This window comes from Salvelinus namaycush, chromosome 7, assembly GCF_016432855.1.
Source record: "Salvelinus namaycush isolate Seneca chromosome 7, SaNama_1.0, whole genome shotgun sequence".
In the NCBI taxonomy this organism is placed as follows: domain Eukaryota; kingdom Metazoa; phylum Chordata; class Actinopteri; order Salmoniformes; family Salmonidae; genus Salvelinus; species Salvelinus namaycush.
In genome coordinates this window covers 31,244,294-31,264,829 of record NC_052313.1, presented here as the reverse complement: position 1 = coordinate 31,264,829, position 20,536 = coordinate 31,244,294, and the positions used below count along the sequence as shown (strand labels likewise).

At 41.6% G+C, this 20,536-nt stretch overlaps 1 pseudogene; it reads right to left on the bottom strand.

Annotated features, from left to right (window-relative positions):
- The window catches only part of LOC120050698, a 153,821-nt pseudogene that overhangs the window by 213 nt on the left and 133,072 nt on the right, over positions 1 to 20,536 (bottom strand).

The following is a 20,536-nucleotide window of genomic DNA, read 5'->3' as shown; positions in this document are numbered from 1 at the left end:
ATAGTGTTTAGCATGTGTTGACATTGTAATGTACACATACTCCTACATGTTGTCATTTTAGTTATAATTCGTGAAACACTGCAAACATTACTAGCACTGAATGGCCCTAGTACCTCATTATTTCCCTTCCTAATATTAGCAAAATAACATGGAATTCGACAGGCTTCATTTGATGTCATTGTGATGAGAATGGGATCTGATAAGCTAATTAGAACATAACATCTCCAAATGAGATCTGTAATAAAGAGAACAGAAAATGATCACTGCGTCATTGGTATTAACGTCTCAATTTAAAACTGTACCCATGGAGGGATGCCAGGTCTTCTGTGTCGAAGCATTTATGTCACAAATTTAGATTGTGTCGATTAGGATATCATGAAAGAACAACAGACAGTTTAGTTGTGTAGACCATGTTTGTTCTGTACTGTAGGTTATTCCGTTCACAGATCTCACTGGCCCTACGATTTACAGTAGCCTTTTGACTAACTGTCTATGTGTCAAGCTCAATCAATAAAAACCCTGATGAAGGCCACGGGCCGAAATGCGTTGGTTTCAAAAATATCAATAGCATTTTTATCAACTCCCACTGTCCTCCAGGAGTTGCTTAATTTCCTCTTCACTTAAAGCTCAATCAAACACACTCTATTTAAAAGACAACTAATACTATTTGACCCCAGGTCGAATCTCTGGTCACTCCACCATGCCATGTAGTCTACAGACAATAATAACATTCTGGATAAGACCGTCTGCTAAATGACTAAAATGTAAAATGTATAGCCAAATGCCCCAACGTCTCACTACAGCAATGAAAGGCCAACATCTAGTATAAGCAAACATATTCACTTCAACAAACAGTGAGGGATACACTATAGTGCGATTGGCCTTAGCTGACTAAGCAACACTTGATGAGCCTCAGAGAGAAAAGAAAACTACCTATTGCAGTTCAAATATGGAAATCAGTGTCAGCATTCCAGTCTGGAGATGATTTAAGAGATGAGAATAACAGAGAGAGAGACAAAGAGCAAGAAATGCTTCTTTGGTCATTTGCATTGTTTAACATGCCTTTACATAAACAGTGTAAAGGGACAAGAGATTGAGACTCTTAAAACTTCTTCGGGATCGGTGTCCCTTCCATGGGACGGTTGAGCTAACGTAGGCTGATGCAATTAGCATGAGGTTGTAAGTAACAAGAACATTTCAAAGACATAGACATATCTGATGTTGGCAGAAAGCTTAAATTCTTGTTCTAACTAACTGCACTGTCCAATTTACAGTAGCTATTACAGGGAAAGAATACCATGCTATTGTTTGAGGAGAGTGCACAATTTTGAACATGAAGAGTTATTAATAAACAAATTAGGCACATTTGGGCAGTCTTGATACAACATTTTGAACGTAAATTCAATGGTTCATTGGATCAGTCTAAAACTTTGCACATACCCTGCTGCCATCTAGTGGCCAAAATATAAATTGCACATGAACTGGAATAATACATTATGGCCTTTCTCTTGCATTTCAAAGATGGTACAAAAAAAAAAAAATAACGATTGTTTTTTTCTTTGTATTATCTTTTACCAGATCTTTTGTGTTATACACTCCTACATTCCTTTCACATTTCCACAAACTTCAAAGTGTTTCCTTTCAAATGGTACCAAGAATATGCATATCCTTGCTCCCAGTCTGGCAGGAGAAGACAGAAAAGACAGCAGGGTCTCTGTGTTGTGTTGAGGTATTGCATGAAGAGACATATTGTGTAGAAAATCACCTTTGGGGAGATGTGCTTTTGCATACTGATCACCTTAGTGTTAGGCGTTAGCCCACTTAGCTTGACTTGAGTCTTTTGTTTATCGACAATCTGGTAATTCCTTTCAAGGACAGGGTTGTGACTTGCGGTCTTGAGATTCTAAATTACGTGTTTTTGGAGAGAGAGAGGAGCATGGTTTTAAGTTTGGGACCCTATCAACAATGAGACTTGTTGTGCCCCACAACGATGACACTTTTGAATGTAGCTAACAACACTCGGCTGCGGAATACACACACAAACACAACACACACTGACTAAAGAACAGCATGCCTAATGAATATGGGAATCTAACACATTTAAAGCCCTACTAACGAACCAACACATTTACAGTAACCTATATCTCTCCAGCAATAAGCTTAGACTTTATTACGACTGCTCCACAATAGAGCAGACTGTGTAAACACACATCTATCACCTATAGCCCACACACACCACATCTAACCAACACTAACATTGCATCTACCCATGTACCTTTGTTGATGAGATAAGATTTCCCTATAGCCTACCTCCCTGTCTCACCAAGGGGCAAATACATAAACACACACAGAACCAGTATATCAAGATCATCCATCCCTCCAGCCATCCTCCATATTGTTCTGTACTGTACTTGTTGTGTATTCACACAGAGATTAAGGGTTAAGTGACAGCTGAGAGAGAGGTTGTAGTCCCCTCCCTGCTCGCTGACAGCCAAATAGATAGAGAGGCTGCATCCCAAATTCCAATGGGGAACAGGTCAAAAGTAGTGCACTATGTAGAGAATAGGGTGTCATTTTTGAAACATTCAGAGACTATTTCTTGTCGTATCCAGGAGAAGAAGAAACTGTATTGTTTAGGAAACATGCAGCTGCAGGAGAGACAGAGGATCGAACGATGTGGTAGTGATAAAGAACGAGGGAGCAAAAGAGAGAGCGGAAGAAAGTGTGTATTAACAGATTGAGAGCATAGAGAGAGAGAAAGAGATGAAGAGGAAACAAAACTGGTTGCTCTAAAAAGGATGAGCAATGCGTTGATAAATGGTCAACTCGTCTCCCCATGTATATTTCATCTTCTCTGACCTTTCAGGGTCAAGGTATATGGGGCTGCTGGGACGCCTCTCTCCCTCCCATCTTGCCCGTCTACATGGCAGGCTCAGCTCTATCCATTTGCTCCTCCCCTCCACCTCCAGCTCTAGTTCAGGCCTTGGTTAACATTTAATTCTGCTTCGACAGATATTTTTACATTTGACATTTTAGTCATTTAGCAGACGCTCTTATGCTGAGTGACTTACAGGAGCAATTAGGGTTAAGTGCCTTGCTCAAGGGCACATCGGCAGTTTCTTTCACCTAGTTGGCTCAGGATTTTAATGAACTTTCAGTTACTGGCCCAATGTTCTTAACCGTGAGGCTACCTGCCGCCCAGAACCACCAGAGAATCTATAAAGCGAAGCTTAATACTAACCTTTTAGGCCACTTTCTCTTTAATGAGCCATCTATGTGAGGACTTAGCATGGCTCTTTTTCTCACTTCTCTACTCCTCTACTGCTGGCAGTTAACCCTCAACAACAACTGCTCCTCGGGCGCCGATGATGTAGATGTCGATTAATGTAGCCCCCCACTGATTCAGAGTGGTGGGTTAAATGCGGAATACACATTTTGGTTAAATGCATTCAGTTGCGCAACTGGCTAGGTACCCCCTTTCCCTTTTTCCCTTTGCAGCTATGTTGCCTGTCAGGTAGGGAGGGGGGGAAGGAAAGAGGGAGGTGGGCGTGGCGTGGCGTGGCGGTGGTGCCTTCGAACAAAAAGTTCAATTTCACTGAGTGGCTCGATACCCAAGAAGGCCTTAAATAAAATATGGAAATGAATCCAGACAGAAAGAAGGAAGCCCTTTGGACAGGCTGAGACATACTGTAGGTAGCTAGAGTAGGACACTAGTGTAAGAGGAGAAAATGCGTGTGTGCCCCGAGGTTGGTCGAGTGGCTAAGGCCACGCACCCTCAGCACATTATGCATTCGCCTAGCTGCGTGGTTTCCAATCCCAGCCTCACTGTGTTCCCTTTAATTATCTGGCTCCTAGCTCATTTCTGTCTATTCATCTCAATAAAACAATTAAAATACAAAAATATATATGGAAAAGAGTGCCATTGATATTTTAAGTATAAATTGTGTACCGATATTGCATTTTAAAAGCTTGTTATATTAAATGAAGTGCTCTTAATATAGATCATGTGAATTCAATAAATCTGACTTGGTAAAGTGCAAAAATTCAGCATTTTGACATGTCCCTCCAAGTACAATCTGTGGCTTCTAGGAAGATTTTAACCCACTTAACTCCAACATTTATCCAAGTTTTCACCATAATTGTAAAGCCCTAGTTATTTTGTGGCTCTGACAAAGTTCTTTCTGAAGATTATTATTATTATTATTATTTAATGTGATTAGTGAATCATTTTCATCAGCTCTCATTTCAAGGTCAACCCTGTTATGTGAACTGAACTCTATTTAATATAGTGAATATATTCCTTTTAAAAAAATTGACTATTTTTAGCCATTGTCTGCTGGGAAACTGAGTGGGTCGAGCATAACACGTCAATCCTGTGAAGCTTGCATTCAATTGACACTCCCTGCTGCACACAAACAGCTTCCATTCCCCCTGTTACAAGGTGATTTATGGCTGATTTCAAATGAAATTGTCAAGCCTGTTATGGTCAACCCTGTTACTTTATTTGGCACTTAAATAGACACTTTTTTATTTAACCTCTTGAGATGGGAACACATGTTTTTTATGAAGTTCAACATGTTCTCTTTATGACACAATGTTAAAGGTGAAATCAAAATGATTATTTTTACTAAGTTACACTTCTCAAACGACAACAAATTGGTGGAACGACCTATAGTTAAATGCATTCAATGCTCAATACAATAAAACTACCGATGATGAATCAAATGATGCACACAGTAGAGCCAGTTAGTGTTGGTATAGAAATAAAGGAATAAAGGCCCCCGGCAAACACATGCGAGACAATATGATCACACTATTGAAATCTCATCTAAGATACATTTCAATGGCATTTCAGATACATTTTCAACTTATAAATGGCAAATATATTCAACTTGAACGCTCAAATGAAAGTTGGATCCTCAATACAGAAGAGTTAAGATTTATGACTACACTCCTTTTCTACCCTCATTATCTGTGGAATAATATGTCCTGTGATCCCTGGGTGTTACCGGGGTGTAAACAGACAGAACACAAGACAGTCCACTCCCAACTACAGATCCCCCTTTAAATGCAGATACACTGGCTTCGTCCGAAATAGCACCTGATATAGTGCACTAATTTTGACCAGAGCCATATGCGGGCCATGGTCAAAGGTAGTGCAATTTGTCAGGAATAGGGTCCCATTTGGGATGCAGGAGTGTCCACTCCCCATCTACAGGTGAGTGCCAAAAAAAAGGAAACACCAACATAAAGTGTCTTAATAGGGCATTGGGCTACCACGAACCGGCAGAACAGTTTCAATGCACCTTGGCATAGATTCTGTCTGGAACTCTATTGGAGGGATGCGACACCATTCTTCCACCAGAAATGTCATAATTTTGTGTTTTGTTGATGAAACACACACACACACACACACACACCACACACACACACACACACACACACACACACACACACACACACACACACACACACACACACACACACACACACACACACACACACACACACACACACACACACACACACACACACACCTTTGAGACTCCTCTTTCAAAGTCACTGAAATCTTTTCTTCTAGCCATGGTAGCCAAACTAATGGACAACTGGGACTTTTATACATGACCCTAAGCATGATGGGATGCTAATTGCTTAATTAACTCCACTGTGTGGAAGCAGCTGCTTTCAATATACTTTGTATCCCTCATTTACTCAAGTGTTTCCTTTATTTTGGTAGCTACCTGTACATTTCCTCCTTTATTAAATGGACACTGTTTGATCATTGTACATCCATAATTGGGCCCCTAACACATAGATATGATTCATGCTAGTAGGGAGTAAGCGCTTTGGGAGACTTCAGTCATAACCTGGACAAACGTTGGCTATGTTCAAGTCTTGAGAAGTTTTTAAATGTCCCACCTGTACTGTAGGGAGACGTCTCTCTCACAGGAGGTAGCTAGCCTTATTAATAGAGGAAACAACTGTTCAACACAGTTTGTTCTGAAGGAAGAGGAGGCTTGCAGGGGTTTAGTGCCATGCTGAAGGGCACATCAGCAGGCGATGGTATCAGGGAGGATGCTAGCAATCCTACAGTTGAAGGCTCATTCCAGTTGTCGGCTCATCCGTCGGAGCTGCGTTTCAAACCGGCAACCCTCTGGTTGACGAGAGTTTAAAAAGACAAGTACCCAAGAGTAACAATGTCCACGGATCAGTCCTGAATGAATCGTGAATAATGATGAGTGAGAAAGTTAGACGCACAAATATCATACCCCACCAAAAATGTTAACCTCCCCTGTTATTATAATGGTGTTAGCATGTCTTGGGGGTATGATATTTGTGCGTCTAACTTTCTCACTCATCTCTACTCATAATTAATTCAGAACTATCCGTAATCATGGTAGCATCCACATTAATGTAGAAGTGTTTAGGAACATTATATTCTTGTTTACAATAAAAGTGAATCCAAAATGACACAATACATTATTTACCATTAATTTCTATTGGGCAGAAAATAATATTAAACACAACCAAAACAAACAGCAAATGCATCCAACACGTTTGTAGAGTTACAAGCTTGAAGTAATCATTGCATGCTTGGAATATGTGACCGAAATACTAAACTTTTGACAAATTTAATGTGAATTTGTCCAAATACTTTTGGTCCCCTAAAATGTGGGGACTATGTACAAAAAGTGTTGTAGTTTTTAAACGGTTCACACGATCTGGATGAAAATACCCTCTAATTAAAGATGAGTCTGCACTTTAACCTCAGTCATTGTATCATCACAAATCCAAAGTGCTGGAGTACAGAGCAGAACAACAACAAAATTGTTGCTGTTCAAATACTTTTGGAGCTCAATGTACAGTATCTATAATTGGGCCCCCAACACAGAGAAATGACTGACCCTGGTAATGAGCAAATATTTAGGTCATAACCTGAACAAACTATGGCTGTGTTCAAAAGCCTTGAGGAGTCCGAGAAGTTTTTAAATGTCTCAGCCGTACGGTAGGGAGATGTCGGTGGGGCTCACTCTCTCCCAGGAGGTAGCTAGCTTTATTAAGGATAGGAAACAACAGTCCAACAAAGCCCTGGGCCGCATCCCCTATATAAAGGTAGTGCACTATATAATAGTGCATAGGGTGCCATTTGGGATGCAGTCCTGGACAGTTTCTACTGTCTGAAGGAGTGAGAGGAAGAGGCTTCGCAGGGGAGAGATGATTTTAAATGAACTGACCTTTTCAGGATGCATTGCTAATCTAGCCACTTGAAATTGCAATTGATGAGGGAAATGTTAATTTACTAGCAATGAGCATCTGTCAATCATTATGACAGGGGGATTACACAGGGGAGAGAGAATGGAGATAATTAAGGATGGGAGGAAGACTCAAAAAAGGAGAGAGAGGGGAAGAGAGATAGGGAGGGGAGGAAGAGGTAAAGGGAGAGAGAGATTTTCTTCTCTACGCCTCAAATGACAAGAGGGGGAGCGAGGTAGGGGGGGGTTGTAAAAAACAACACCGTAAGACACTAATGTTCCATAAAAGCGAGGGTTTGAAGGCCCAAACCGTATCAAACACAGGCCGCTAAGGGCCTCATTTACAGGACAAACCAAATAAAAGCTTTGACCTTCTCAACTTCCTACAGGCCTGCTTCCTCCTTCCTCCAGCAAGGCTAACTCCACCCATCTACCCGGTGATTAGTTCCAGTGAAGACAGACAAATTGTACTGTTTGATTAATGTGTTGCTGGTCGGCGCAGACAACACTGGTTCAGTCCTAAACCACACTAACTCACCACACACACTACCCACCTCTCAATGTATACACACTATTGTATTAGCCATGCACATACATACACAGGTGCTCCGGAGGAGGAGGATAGGTGATGATGATGATGATGATGATGATGATGATGATGATGATGGGGATAACTTTCAGATCAGGAACTGAGAGCATGTAATTGTGTTTTACCTGGCAGTGAATGACGCATGGTTATTAATGCTAAAACGTTTATAGATTTTCCTTAAGTGCTGTTTAATGAGAAACGGCCAAAAACTAAAGCAGCGTGAGGCTAGAAGTGAGTCGCAAATGGCTACCCTCTGGTTAAACATAGGGCTCTGAATAAGCTGCATACCAAATTACACCCTATGCGCTAAAGGGCGAGTCAACATGTCTTCCACTACACAGCTTAAGGACCGGGGCCATGCTCAACACAAGCGTTATTTTGTCTCACAGCCTCACACACAAACCAAGGCCTATTCTTATTATGTCCTTTTTTCTATTAGCTAAATACACTACACAAAGAAGAGACTTCAACATGGTCCTCCAAGGCTATTAGCATGGAAGAAGGCTCTTAGCTGCAGTTAGCTTAGCATTCATGGCCCACAATGCAGAAGGGTCAAGGTCACATGCTAGCTGTTCTCTGGACTAGCACTTCAAAACAGTCTAATTCTCCGTATCCACCAGATAGCCGACAGCACAGTCCACCACTCTCCGGCAGCCATTAACCTTTTTTAAAATGTTTAAACAAAGTGAATTTCAAAAAGACACCAAAGAAAGTTATACAGTTGAAGTCGGAAGTTTGCATACACCTTAGCCAAATACATTTAAACTCAGTATTTCACAGTTCCTGACACTTAATCCTCGTAAAAAATCCCTGTCTTAGGTCAGTTAGGATCACCACTTTATTTTAAGAATGTGAAATGTCAGAATAATAATAGAGAGAATGATTTATTTCAGCTTGTATTTCTTTCATCACATTCCCAGTGTGTCAGAAGTTTACATACACTCAATTAGTATTTGGTAGCATTGCCTTTAAATTGTTTAACTTGGGTCAAACGTTTTCGGGTAGCCTTCCACAAGCTTCCCACAATAAGTTGGGTGAATTTTGGCCCATTCCTCCTGACAGAGCTGGTGTAACTGAGTCAGGTTTGTAGGCCTCCTTGCTCACACATGCTTTTTCAGTTCTGCCCACACATTTTCTATAGGATTGAGGACAGGGCTTGTGATGTCCACTCCAATACCTTGACTTTGTTGTCCTTAAGCCATTTTGCCACAACCGTGGAAGTATGCTTGGGGTCATTGTCCATTTGGAAGACCCAATTGCGACAAAGCTTTAACTTCTTGACTGATGTCTTGAGATGTTGCCTCAATATATCCACATAACCTTCCTTCCTTATGATGCCATCTATTTTGTGAAGTGCACCAGTCCCTCCTGCATCAAAGCACCCCCACAACATGATGCTGCTACCGCCGTGCTTCACGGTTTGGATTTCTCCAAAAATTACGATCTTTGTCCCCATGTGCAGTTTCAAACCGTAGTCTGGCTTTTTTATGGCGGTTTTGGAGCAGTGGCTTCTTCCTTGCTGAGTGGCCTTTCAGGTTATGTCGATATATAACTCGTTTTACTGTGGATATAGATACTTTTGTACCTCTTTCCTCCAGCATCTTCACAAGGTCCTTTTCTGTTGTTCTGGGATTGATTTGCAACTTCTGTACCAAAATACGTTCATCTCTAGGAGACAGAACGCGTCTCGTTCCTGAGCGGTATGACTGCTGCGTGGTCCCATGGTGTTTATACTTGCATACCATTGTTTGTACAGATGAACGTGGTACCTTCAGGCATTTGGACATTTCTCCCAAGGATGAACCAGACTTGTGGAGGTCTACAATTCTTTTCATGAGGTTTTGGCTGATTTCTTTTGATTTTCCCATGATGTCAGGCAAAGAGGCACTGAGTTTGAAGGTAGGCCTTGAAATACATCCATAGGTACACCTCCAATTGACTCAAATGATGTAATTTAGCCTATTAGAAGCTTCCAAAGCCATGACATCATTTTCTGGAATTTTCCAAGCTGTTTAAAGGCACAATCAACTTAGTGGATGTAAACTTCTGACCCACTGGAATTGTGATACAGTGAATTATAAGTGAAATAATCTGTCTGTAAACAATTGTTGGAAAAATTACTTCTGTCATGCACAAAGTAGATGTCCTAACCGACTTGCCAAAACTATAGTTTGTTAACAAGATATTTGTGGAGTGGTTGAAAAACAAGTTTTCATGACTCAAACCTAAGTGTATGTAAACTTCCGACTTCAACTGTAGGCTATTTGTGAAGCGTTTACACATGTAATGGTGGATCCAACTTCTTCAAATGACTGGACAGACCAATGTACATCAAATCAAATCAAATTGTATTGGTCATATACACATGGTTAGCAGATGTTAGTGCTAGTGTAGCGAAATGCTTGTGCTTCTAGTTCCGACAGTGCAGTAATATCTATCAAGTAATCAAAGAATTCCCCAACAACTTTCTAATACACACAAATCTAAAGGGGTGAATGAGAATATGCACATATAAGTATATGGATGAGCGATGGCCGAACGTCACAGGCAAGGTGCAATGGAAGGTATACAATACAGTAGATTCATGTGATATGAGTAATGTAAGATATGTAAACATTATTAAAGTGGCATTATTTAAAGTGGCATTGTTTAAAGTGACTAGTGATCCATTTATTAAAGTGTCCAGTGATTGGGTCTCAATGTAGGCAGCAGCCTCTCTGAGTTAGTGATTGCTGTTTAGCAGTCTGATGGCCTTGAGTCTCTCGGTCCCAGCTTTGATGTACCTGTACTGACCTCGCCTTCTGGATGATAGCGGTGTGAACTGGCAGTGGCTCGGGTGGTTGTTGTTCTTGATGATCTTTTTGGCCTTCCTGTGACATTGGGTGCTGTCGGTGTCATGGAGGGCAGGTAGTTTGCCACTGGTGATACGTTGTGCAGACCACACACTCTCTAGAGAGCCTTGCGGTTGAGAGCAGTGCAGTTGCCGTACCAGGCTGTGATACAGCCCGAAAGGATGCTCTCGATTGTGCATCTGTAAAAGTTTGTCAGGGTTTTGGGTGACAAGCCAAATTTCTTCAGCCTCCTGAGGTTGAAGAGGCGCCTTCTTCCCCACACTGTCTGTGTGGGTGGACCATTTCAGTTTGTCTGTGATATGTACGCCCAGGAACTTAAAACATTGGCAGCCATTTATATTTTTTCTATAGACAAAGCTAGGGCTTATTAAACATACAAGATGTAGTGGTGGTTAGAAATGACTCTTCTTCAAACAACTTATATTTCTCGAGCGTGTCCATAGCAGCCCCCATCGCCCCCTGTTGGATACTGGATTGAAAGGGAGAAAAATTCATAAATAAAATAGAGAGAAAGACAGACAAGAAAAAAGGTCTTAAGCATATTCAAAACATCCTTTTCATATGCTGTAGTCTGAGAGCAGGCCAAAGACAGAGGATTATATAAAAAAGTTTCTTTACCCCAAAGCCCATTTTTCCTCCTAACAATCCCAGGTAGCTAGCACCATGCATACATCTTACAGAGGTAGCTAAGCCTTTGGGCCAGGCACTGTTTACCGTACCGCTCTCAGTATATATTATATTATGCATTATGTGATCATAGCCAAGAGGCAGGGGGGTAGTGGGGCTTAAAATTCAGTAAATATAAAAACAGTAAGCTGGGTAGAGATACTATGGAGGGGACAAAGTTATCACCAGCTTAGAGGCAGAGAGCTCTTTCAAGGGGGCCAAGGAGAGGGATTTCCAATGCAGAGGGTTGAGAGATGTTTGATGCATTTCCGTTTTATTCCTCCTAAGCTGAGCCAAAAGGTTTTATCTCTTATGCTCTCCTCCACCCTGAAAGGGCCTTCCTTCATGCAGCGATTCACACTTGCTTTACCCTAGGCTTCTTCACAAAAGCCCTCCCCACCCTGTACGCCCTGTTCCTGTGAAGAGACAGATCACAGGTAGAACCAAACCAAACCCCACTTAGCCCCGGAGAGAGTCTCCATCCCAAATGGCACCGTATTCCCTTTATAGTGCACTACTATTGACCAGAGCCATACGAGCCCTATTGGCCCTGGTCAAAGTAATGTACTATATAGGGAACATGATGCCATTTGGGACACACCTGGAGGGACTCACTGTGTGCCGTCTATCTTCACAGCTAGCCCTAGATATAGTCCAGGGTGTGAGTAAAGGAAGGCTTAGTGTCCGCAAGCCGCACTAATTCCGTAGACCAGAGCTAAGCTATCTCCAGAGAGAGGCGCACTCTGTGAGGTCTCTCACTCTTCGTCACAGGGCATTTCCCCTCTTCAAAGTGATGTTGTTTCTATAATATTAATTATGTCAATTCAATAATTAATCGATTAATTTTCATTCTGCATAATGTTGCTACCAGTAGGACAGCCACTGAAAGCTTAATTGCTATAATAAACTCTATCAATAAAAAATTGCCATTATTTCTAGAGCCCATTAGCCGTGCATTGAGCAGAGCGGAGCACACTAAGGAATGCGTCCCAAATGCCACCTTATTCCCATTATAGTGCATTACTTTGGACCAGGGCTCCATGGGGAATAGGGTCCCATTTGAGTTGCATGCTAACTCTGCCTATTGGCTGGGTGCTGTGGGTCTACATACCTTGGGCCCTTGCCACAGCCTATCCTCTCTTCTTTGAAATACACAGCCACAGTGTAGGTCCGCGCGTGAGACGGCCCGGCCCCACTGTCTGCAAGGTCCTGCAACAAACAGATGAAAAGAAGAGTGGGATGAGTGAGGGAGAGGACAAGAGAGAGAAATAATATGAGAATGCTCAAGGACACTAGACGTTGGTATTGTCCTTCTGGAAAATAACAAAAATAAAGTCAGACAGAGAGAGAGAAAGATAGAGAAGAGAGGACAAAGAGAGAGAGGAAAAGAGAGAGAAGAGAGAGACAGATATATAGAAAGATAGATAGAGAGAAAGATGGAGAGGCACCCTGAGCTGGAGAAGAGGTTTGATTCATCTGAGGGACATATACACAGCATATAGTCCACCATCATCTCTGAATGGGAAGAAGATGTGTGTTCCACTGCTACAAATTTTACACGTCGGGAGGAGGGATAAAGTAAAGACACAAGAGAAAGACAATGCCCCATCAAACTTTGGTGTTGTGTAGAAATATGTGAGAAAGCAGCACACTCAGGGAGAAAGACAAGGAAAATATCATATTCATATCATATAAAACATTTAAAAATACATTTAACAGCACCCATTTTGGTTAGATTTCAGCAGGGGGAAGCAAGAACAAGTAAACAAACAACACTTGTAGATGTCAAAAATGTTAACATTAGCATAAACCACACAGACACAAAACACCCAGGGTTTTGAGGACCCTAAATTATTAACAACCAATTTACTATATTACTTTCAGGAAAGCTATTCATTTTTAATGCAATGTGGTCACTTATGTCACTTTATCAATAATTAAATCCTATTTCTCACTTACAAATGAAGAGGCCTGTGGCATGTTCCAAACAAATACTAACTGTTCCTCTGTGCTTCAGAATTTGAAACCAAACAGACAGAAAAACTGAAAAGTAGCATAAACCAAAGAAAACTTTGCAATATGGGAAGCATTAGGGAGGCTGTCAGTTCCAAGCAGCACACACATACCGTACAGACAGACAAACATACTGTATATACTGAACAAAAACATAAACACAACATGTTAAGTGTTGGTCACATGTTTCATAAGCTGAAATAAAAAATCCCAGAAATTCTCCATACGCACAAAAAGTGCATCTCTCTCAAATTTTGTGCACACATTTGTTTACATCCCTGTAAGTGTGAATTTCTCCGTTGCCAGGATAATCCATCCACATGACAGGCGTGGCATATCAAGACGCGGATTAAACAGCATGATCATTACACAGGTGCACCTTGTGCTGGAGACAATAAAAGGCCACTAAAATTTGCAGCTTTATGACACAACACAATGCCACAGACATCTCAAGTTTTGAAGGAGTGCGGAATTGGCATGCTGACTGCAGGAATATCCACCAGAGCTTTGCAAGGGCAATTAATGTTAATTTCTCTACCATAAGCCGCCTCCAATGTTGTTTTAGAGAATTTGGCAGTACATCCAACCGGCCTCACAACCGCAGACCAACGTTGTGAACAGAGTTCCCCATGGTGGAGGTGGGGTTATAGTATGTGCAGGCATATTCTATGGACAATGAAAACAACTGCATTTTATAGATGGCAATTTTAATGCACAAAAATACTGTGACTTTTTTTGGGGGGGTATCTGTGAACAAAAGATACCTATATGTGCACAGTCATGTGAAATCCATAGATTAGGGTTAATGAATTCATTCCAATTGACTGATTTCCTCACTGTAATTCAGTAAAATTAATGAAATTGTTGCTTGTTGCGTTAATATTTTTATTCAGTATATAATATGTGTGTTTGTGTTGATTTGATGGATCCCAGGACTCAGGCAATTGTTACTGAGTAGATTGCCCTGCATAAATATATACAGCACCTGTCAAGTTTGGACACACCTGCTCATTCAATATTTTTTCTTAATTTTTACTATTTTCTACATTGTAAAATAATAGCAAAGACATCAAAACTATGAAATAACACATATGGAATCATGTAGTAACCAAAAAAGTGTTAAACAAATCAAAATATATTTTAGATTCTTCAAAGTAGCCACTCTGCCTTGATGACAGCATTGCACACACTTGGCATTCTCTCAACCAGCCTCACCTGGAATGCTTTTCCAACAGTCTTGAAGGAGTTCCCACATATGCGGAGCACTTGTTGGCTGCTTTTCCTTCACTCTGCGGTCCAACTCATCCCAAACCATCTCAATTGGATTGAAGTCTGGTGATTGTGCAGGCCAGGTCATCTGATGCAGCACTCCATCACTCTGCTTCTTGGTTAAATAGCCCTTACACAGCCTGGAGGTGTGTTGGGTCATTGTCCTGTTGAAAAACAAATTATAGTCCCACTAAGCGCAAACCAGATGGGAACTCTGTGAAGCATTTATTTGGGCTGCAATTTCTTTGGCTGGTATCTCTAATGAACTTATCCTCTGCAGCAGAGGTAACTCTGGGTCTTCCTTTCCTGTGGCGGTCCTCATGAGAGCAAGTTTCATCATAGTGATTGATGTTTTTTTGCGACTGCACTTGAAGAAACTTTTAAAGATCTTGAAATTTTCCAGATTGACTGACCTTCATGTCTTAAGGTATTGATGGACTGTCATTTCTCTTTGCTTATTTGATCTGTTCTTTCCATAATATGGACTTGGTATTTTACCAAATAGGGCTATCTTCTGTATATCACCCTTACCTTGTCAGAACACAGCTGATTAGCTCAAACACATTAAGAAGGAAAGAAATTCCACAAATTAACTTTTAACAAGGCACACCTGTTAATTGAAATCCATTCCAGGTGACTACCTCATGAAGCTGGTTGAGAGAAGGCCAAGAGTGTGCAAAGCTGTCATCAACGCAAAGGCTGGCTACTTTGAAGAATCTCAAATATAAAATATATTGTGATTTGTTAAACACTTATGTTTACTCCATGATTCCATATGTGTTATTTCATAGTTTGGTGTCTTCACTAATATTCTACAATGTAGAAAATAGAATTTTTTTAGAAAAACCCTTGAATGAGTAGGTGCGAACAAACTTTCGACAGGTACTGTACTATGAATGAATGAAAATGCAGGCAGATAGACAAAGTACAGTACAAACACAGTGCGTGCCTATCTCCCGGGCTCTTAGAGTCTGTAGTAGTGGCCACAGACTGTCAAGTTCTCTGTACAGCTAGTGATGGGGCCTAGAACACTCTGTGTGACTCTCCATTTCACTTCATGCTAAAAGCACACTTTAAAAAAGCTCGCCGACTTGGACACATTTTCCTGTCTAAGAGGAGAGTGGAATTTTTGTGGTGTGTGTGAGTGTGTGGGTGCGAAAGTGCGTTGGGATTCTATGGAATGCACTTCATACCAATTGCCCCTTGTATCTGTACTCATGACCTCATGTAGAGAGCTGGATCAGGGTGAGGGGTCATGGTTGTCTAGGTGACTAACGGTGTGCCAAAATGACACCGTATTCCCTATATATTACCCATAAGGATTTTGGTAGCACACTATAAAGTGCATTCCGAAAGTATTCAGACCCTTTGACTTTTTCCACAGTTTATTACGTTACATCCTTATTCTAAAATTGATTCAATATAATTTCTACAAACAAATTCTACATAATGTATTTATGTATATATAAAAAATACATATATCATATTTACATGAATATTCAGACCCTTTACTCAGTACTTTGTTACAAGCTTGGCACACCTGTATTTGGGGAGTTTCTCACATTCTTTGCAGATCCTCTCAAGTTCTGTCAGGTTGGATGAGGAACGTCTCTCTACAGCTATTTTCAGGTCTTTCCAGAGATGTTTGATCAGGTTCAAGTCCGGGCTCTGGCTAGGCCACTCAAGGACATTCAGAGACTTGCCCCGAAGCCAGTCCTGCATTCTCTTGGCTGTGTGCTTAGAGTTGATGTCCTGTTGGAAGGTCAACCTTCGCCCCAGTCTAAGGTCCTGAGCTCTTTAGAGCAGGTGTTCAACATCGATCTCTCTGTACTTTGCTCCATTCATCTTCCCTCGATCCTGACTAGTCTCCCAGTCCCTGCCGCTGAAAAACATCCCCACAGCAAGATTCTGCCACCATGCCTTCACCGTAGAAGATGGTGCCAGGTTTCCTCCTGACGTGACGCTTGGCATTCAGGCCAAAGAGTTCAATCTTGGTTTCATCAGAGCAGAGAATCTTGTTTCGCATAGTTTGAGAGTTCTTTAGGTGCCTTTTGGCTGTGCTGCAGAGATGGTTGTCCTTCTGGAAGGTTCTCCCATCTCCACAGAGGAACTCTAGAGCTCTGTCAGAGTGACCATCGGGTTCTTGCTCACCTCCCTGACCAAGGCCCTTCTCCCACGATTGCTCAGTTTGGCCGGGTGCCCAGCTCTAGGAAGAGTCTTGGTGGTTCCAAACGTATTCCATTTAAGAATGATAGAGGCCACTGTGTTCTTGGGGACCTTCAATGCTGCAGAAATGTTTTGGTAACCGTGATCTGTGCCCTCGACACAATCCTGTGTCGTAGCTCTACCGACAATTCCTTCGACCTCATGACTTTAGTTTTTCACTGACATGCACTTTCAACTGTGGGACCTTACATAAACAGGTGTGTGCCTTTCCAATCAATTGTAGAATCCTCTCAAGGATGATCAATGGAAACAGGGTGCACCTGAGCTCAATTTTGAGTCTCATAGCAAAGGGTCTGATTACTTATATAAATAACGTTTTTCTGCTGATAATTTTTTATAAACTTGACCCCAAAAAATAAACTGTTTTCACTCTGTCATTATGGGGTATTGTGTGTAGATTGATGAGGATTTTTTTATTTCATCAATTTTAGAATAAAGCTTTAACGTAACAAAATGTGGAAAAAGTCAAGGTGCCTGAAGACTTTCTGATTGCACTGTATACTGTAGATAATATGGTGCATTTTGGGACACAGCCCATGTCAGTCTTTAAAAGTGGTGGTTGGTTGGTTACATTCCAGTCTGCATGGGCTCATTATGGACGTCTCAGAACCCTTCCTTAGAAACACTATCAAACTGCGTTCCAAATCGAGCCCGAGCCCATGGGTGTTGGTTACATTGGTGTCTACCTAGGGACTAACGGTTTGATTTTAAATGTAGTATCACTGTTCACATAAGGCTCTGTTTATACCAGTGGTATGCAAATCTTACCCTACGAGGTCCGGACTACTGCCGTTTTCTTCTGTTCTACCTGATAATTAATTGCACCAACCTGGGATCCCGGGTTTAAATCAGTCCCTGATTAGAAGGGAATAATGAAAAGCAGTGGAACTGAATTTGAGGTCCAGATTTGAATTAGATGGTCCTGGTTCCGGGTGAGGAGTCATCAATGTCAAGTTGACCAGGTCAATCTCTACCAGGGTTGTGGTAAGTTACATTCCAGTCTGCACTAGAATTCTCAGAGTGAAGGTCTCACCCTACTCCAACACACACACACCTAGATTATTGGGTGATATGTTTGAATGAAGGAAATCAATAGTGTTTCTACTGTGACCACTGCAGTCCGTAATATACTACCCCTGGTGAGGAGTTTGCTAACACTGTAGTGCCAAAGCTTAAAGGGCCAATCTGCGATTGTGACATCCATTTTTGGACTTTCAAATGAATGATATACAACCATTGATTCTTGAAGAATATAACCTATAAATATCTCATGATTTTAGGTGAACTGTTTTACCCCATCATCACCCAAAATATAAGCTTGTTTTACTCCATTGTTTGTAAACAATGTAATTGTACACAAAACATGGGTATTGCATCCATAACCCGGGCCTATGAATTTGAGAGTGGTTACATCTCTCCAGCCCCATCTCTAAGCTGTTTACCTAAAAAGGTGGCAGGGTGTCTGCTTTGTTGTTGTTTGAATTGCAGATTGCCCCTTGAAGGTCTGTGTGCTGACGCCAATGTTAAAATCATCCTGAGGGCTTTCTCTCTGAGATTTGACAGAGGGAAGGGTGTTGATGATCAAACTGCCAGAGTACCAGATGGTGCATGAAATGTGTGAGGGGGTATTTACCTTGTTGCATATGTCTCTTCCCAATGTAGCTTTTCTTGATTCCTTGCATCCTATCTCCTTGGATCTTCTCCTCCAATACGGTTCAGAAGGAGGCAAAGCAATATTGTGCGAGGAATCACGGAAAGGCTTCACATACATTTTCAATAAAGGATATTATTCACGCAAAATTCAAAAACGGACTGTTTGATCAAAATGGCAGATCACCAAGGCTGTGTCCCAAATGGCACCCTATTCCTTATATAATGCACTACTTTTTGACCAGGGAACATAGCAGAGTGCTCCGGTCAAAAGTAGTGCACTACAGTGCATTCGGAAAGTATTCAGACCCCTTCACTTTTCCACATTTTGTTACGTTAAAGCATTATTCTAAAATGCATTATATGCATTATTTTCTATTCAATTTACACACAATAGCCCGTAATGACAAAGAGAAAACAGGTTTTATTATTTTTTGAAGTTGTTTGGTTTAAATACATTATTTACATAAGTATTCAAACCCTTTGCTATGAGACTCGAAACTGAGCTCAGGTGCATCCGGTTTCCATTGATCATCCGTGAGATGTTTCTACAACTTGATTGGAGTCCACTTGTGGTAAATTCAATTGATTGGACATGATTTGGAAAGGCACACACCTGTCTATATAAGGTCCCACAGTTGACAGTGCATGTCAGAGCAAAAACCAAGCCATGAGGTCGAAGCACTTGTTGGTAGAGCTCCAAGACATGATGGTGTCGAGGCACAGATCTGGGGAAGGGTACCAGAAAATGTTTGCAGCATTGAAGGTCCCCAAGAACTCAGTGTCCTCCATCAATCTTAAATGGAAGAAGTTAGGAACCACCAAGTCTCCTTCTACAGTTGGCCACCCGGCCAAACTGAGCAATCGGGGGAGAAGGGCCTTGGTCAGTGAGGTGAGCAAGAAGCCAATGGTCACTCTGACAGAGCTCCAGAGTTTCTCTGTAGCGATATGACAACCTTCCAGAAGGACAACCATCTCTGCAACACTCTACCAATCAAGCATTTATGGTAAAGTGGCCAGACAGAAGCCACTCTTCAGTAAAGGCACATGACAGCCTCTTTGGAGTTTGCCAAAAGGCACCTAATGGACTCTCAGACCATGAGAAACAAGATTCAATGGTTTGATGAAACCAAGATTGAACTCTTTTTCCTAAATGCCAAGCATCACTTCTGGAGGAAACCAGGCACAGTTCATCACCTCGCCAATACCATCCCTACGGTGAAGCATGGTGGTGGCAGCATCATGCTGTGGGGATGTTTTTCAGTGGCAGGGAGTGGGAGACTAGTCAGGATCGAGGGAAAGATGAACGGAGCAAAGTACACAATGATTCTTGATGAAAACCTTCTCCAGAGCGCTTAGGACCTCAGACTGGGGAGAAGGTTAACTTTCCAACAGGACAATGACCCTAAGCACACAGCCAAGACAACACAGGAGTGGCATCGGGAGAAGTCTCTGAATGTCCTCGAGTGGCCCAGCCAGAGCCCGGACTTGAACCCGATCGGACATCTCTGGAGATACCTGAAAAGAGCTGCGCAGCGACGCTCCCCATCCAACCTGACAGAGTTTGAGAGGATCTGCAGAAAAGAATGTGAAAAACTCCCCAAATACAGGCATGCCAAGCTTGTGGTGTCATACCCAAGAAGACAAGGCTGTATTCGCTGCCAAAGGTTGTACTGAGTAAAGGGTCTGAATACTTATGTAAATGTGATATTTCAGTTTTTGCTTTGTCGTTATGGGGTATTGTGTGTAGATTGGTGAGGGGAAAAAACAATTTCATCCATTTTAGAATAAGGCTGTAATGTAACACAATGCTGAAAAAGTGTATGGGTCTGATTACTTTTCAAATGCACTGTATGTATACTGGGAATATTGTGCCATTTTGGACACGTCCCAAACCCTGTGATCAGAACCCCTCTGTTGCTTCTCATTACCTATTTAGACCTTAATCAGAATCAAATTTCTCAAGTGTTTTTAACAAGAGAGTCAAGTACTGTATACATTGTGGTGAATTCCAAACA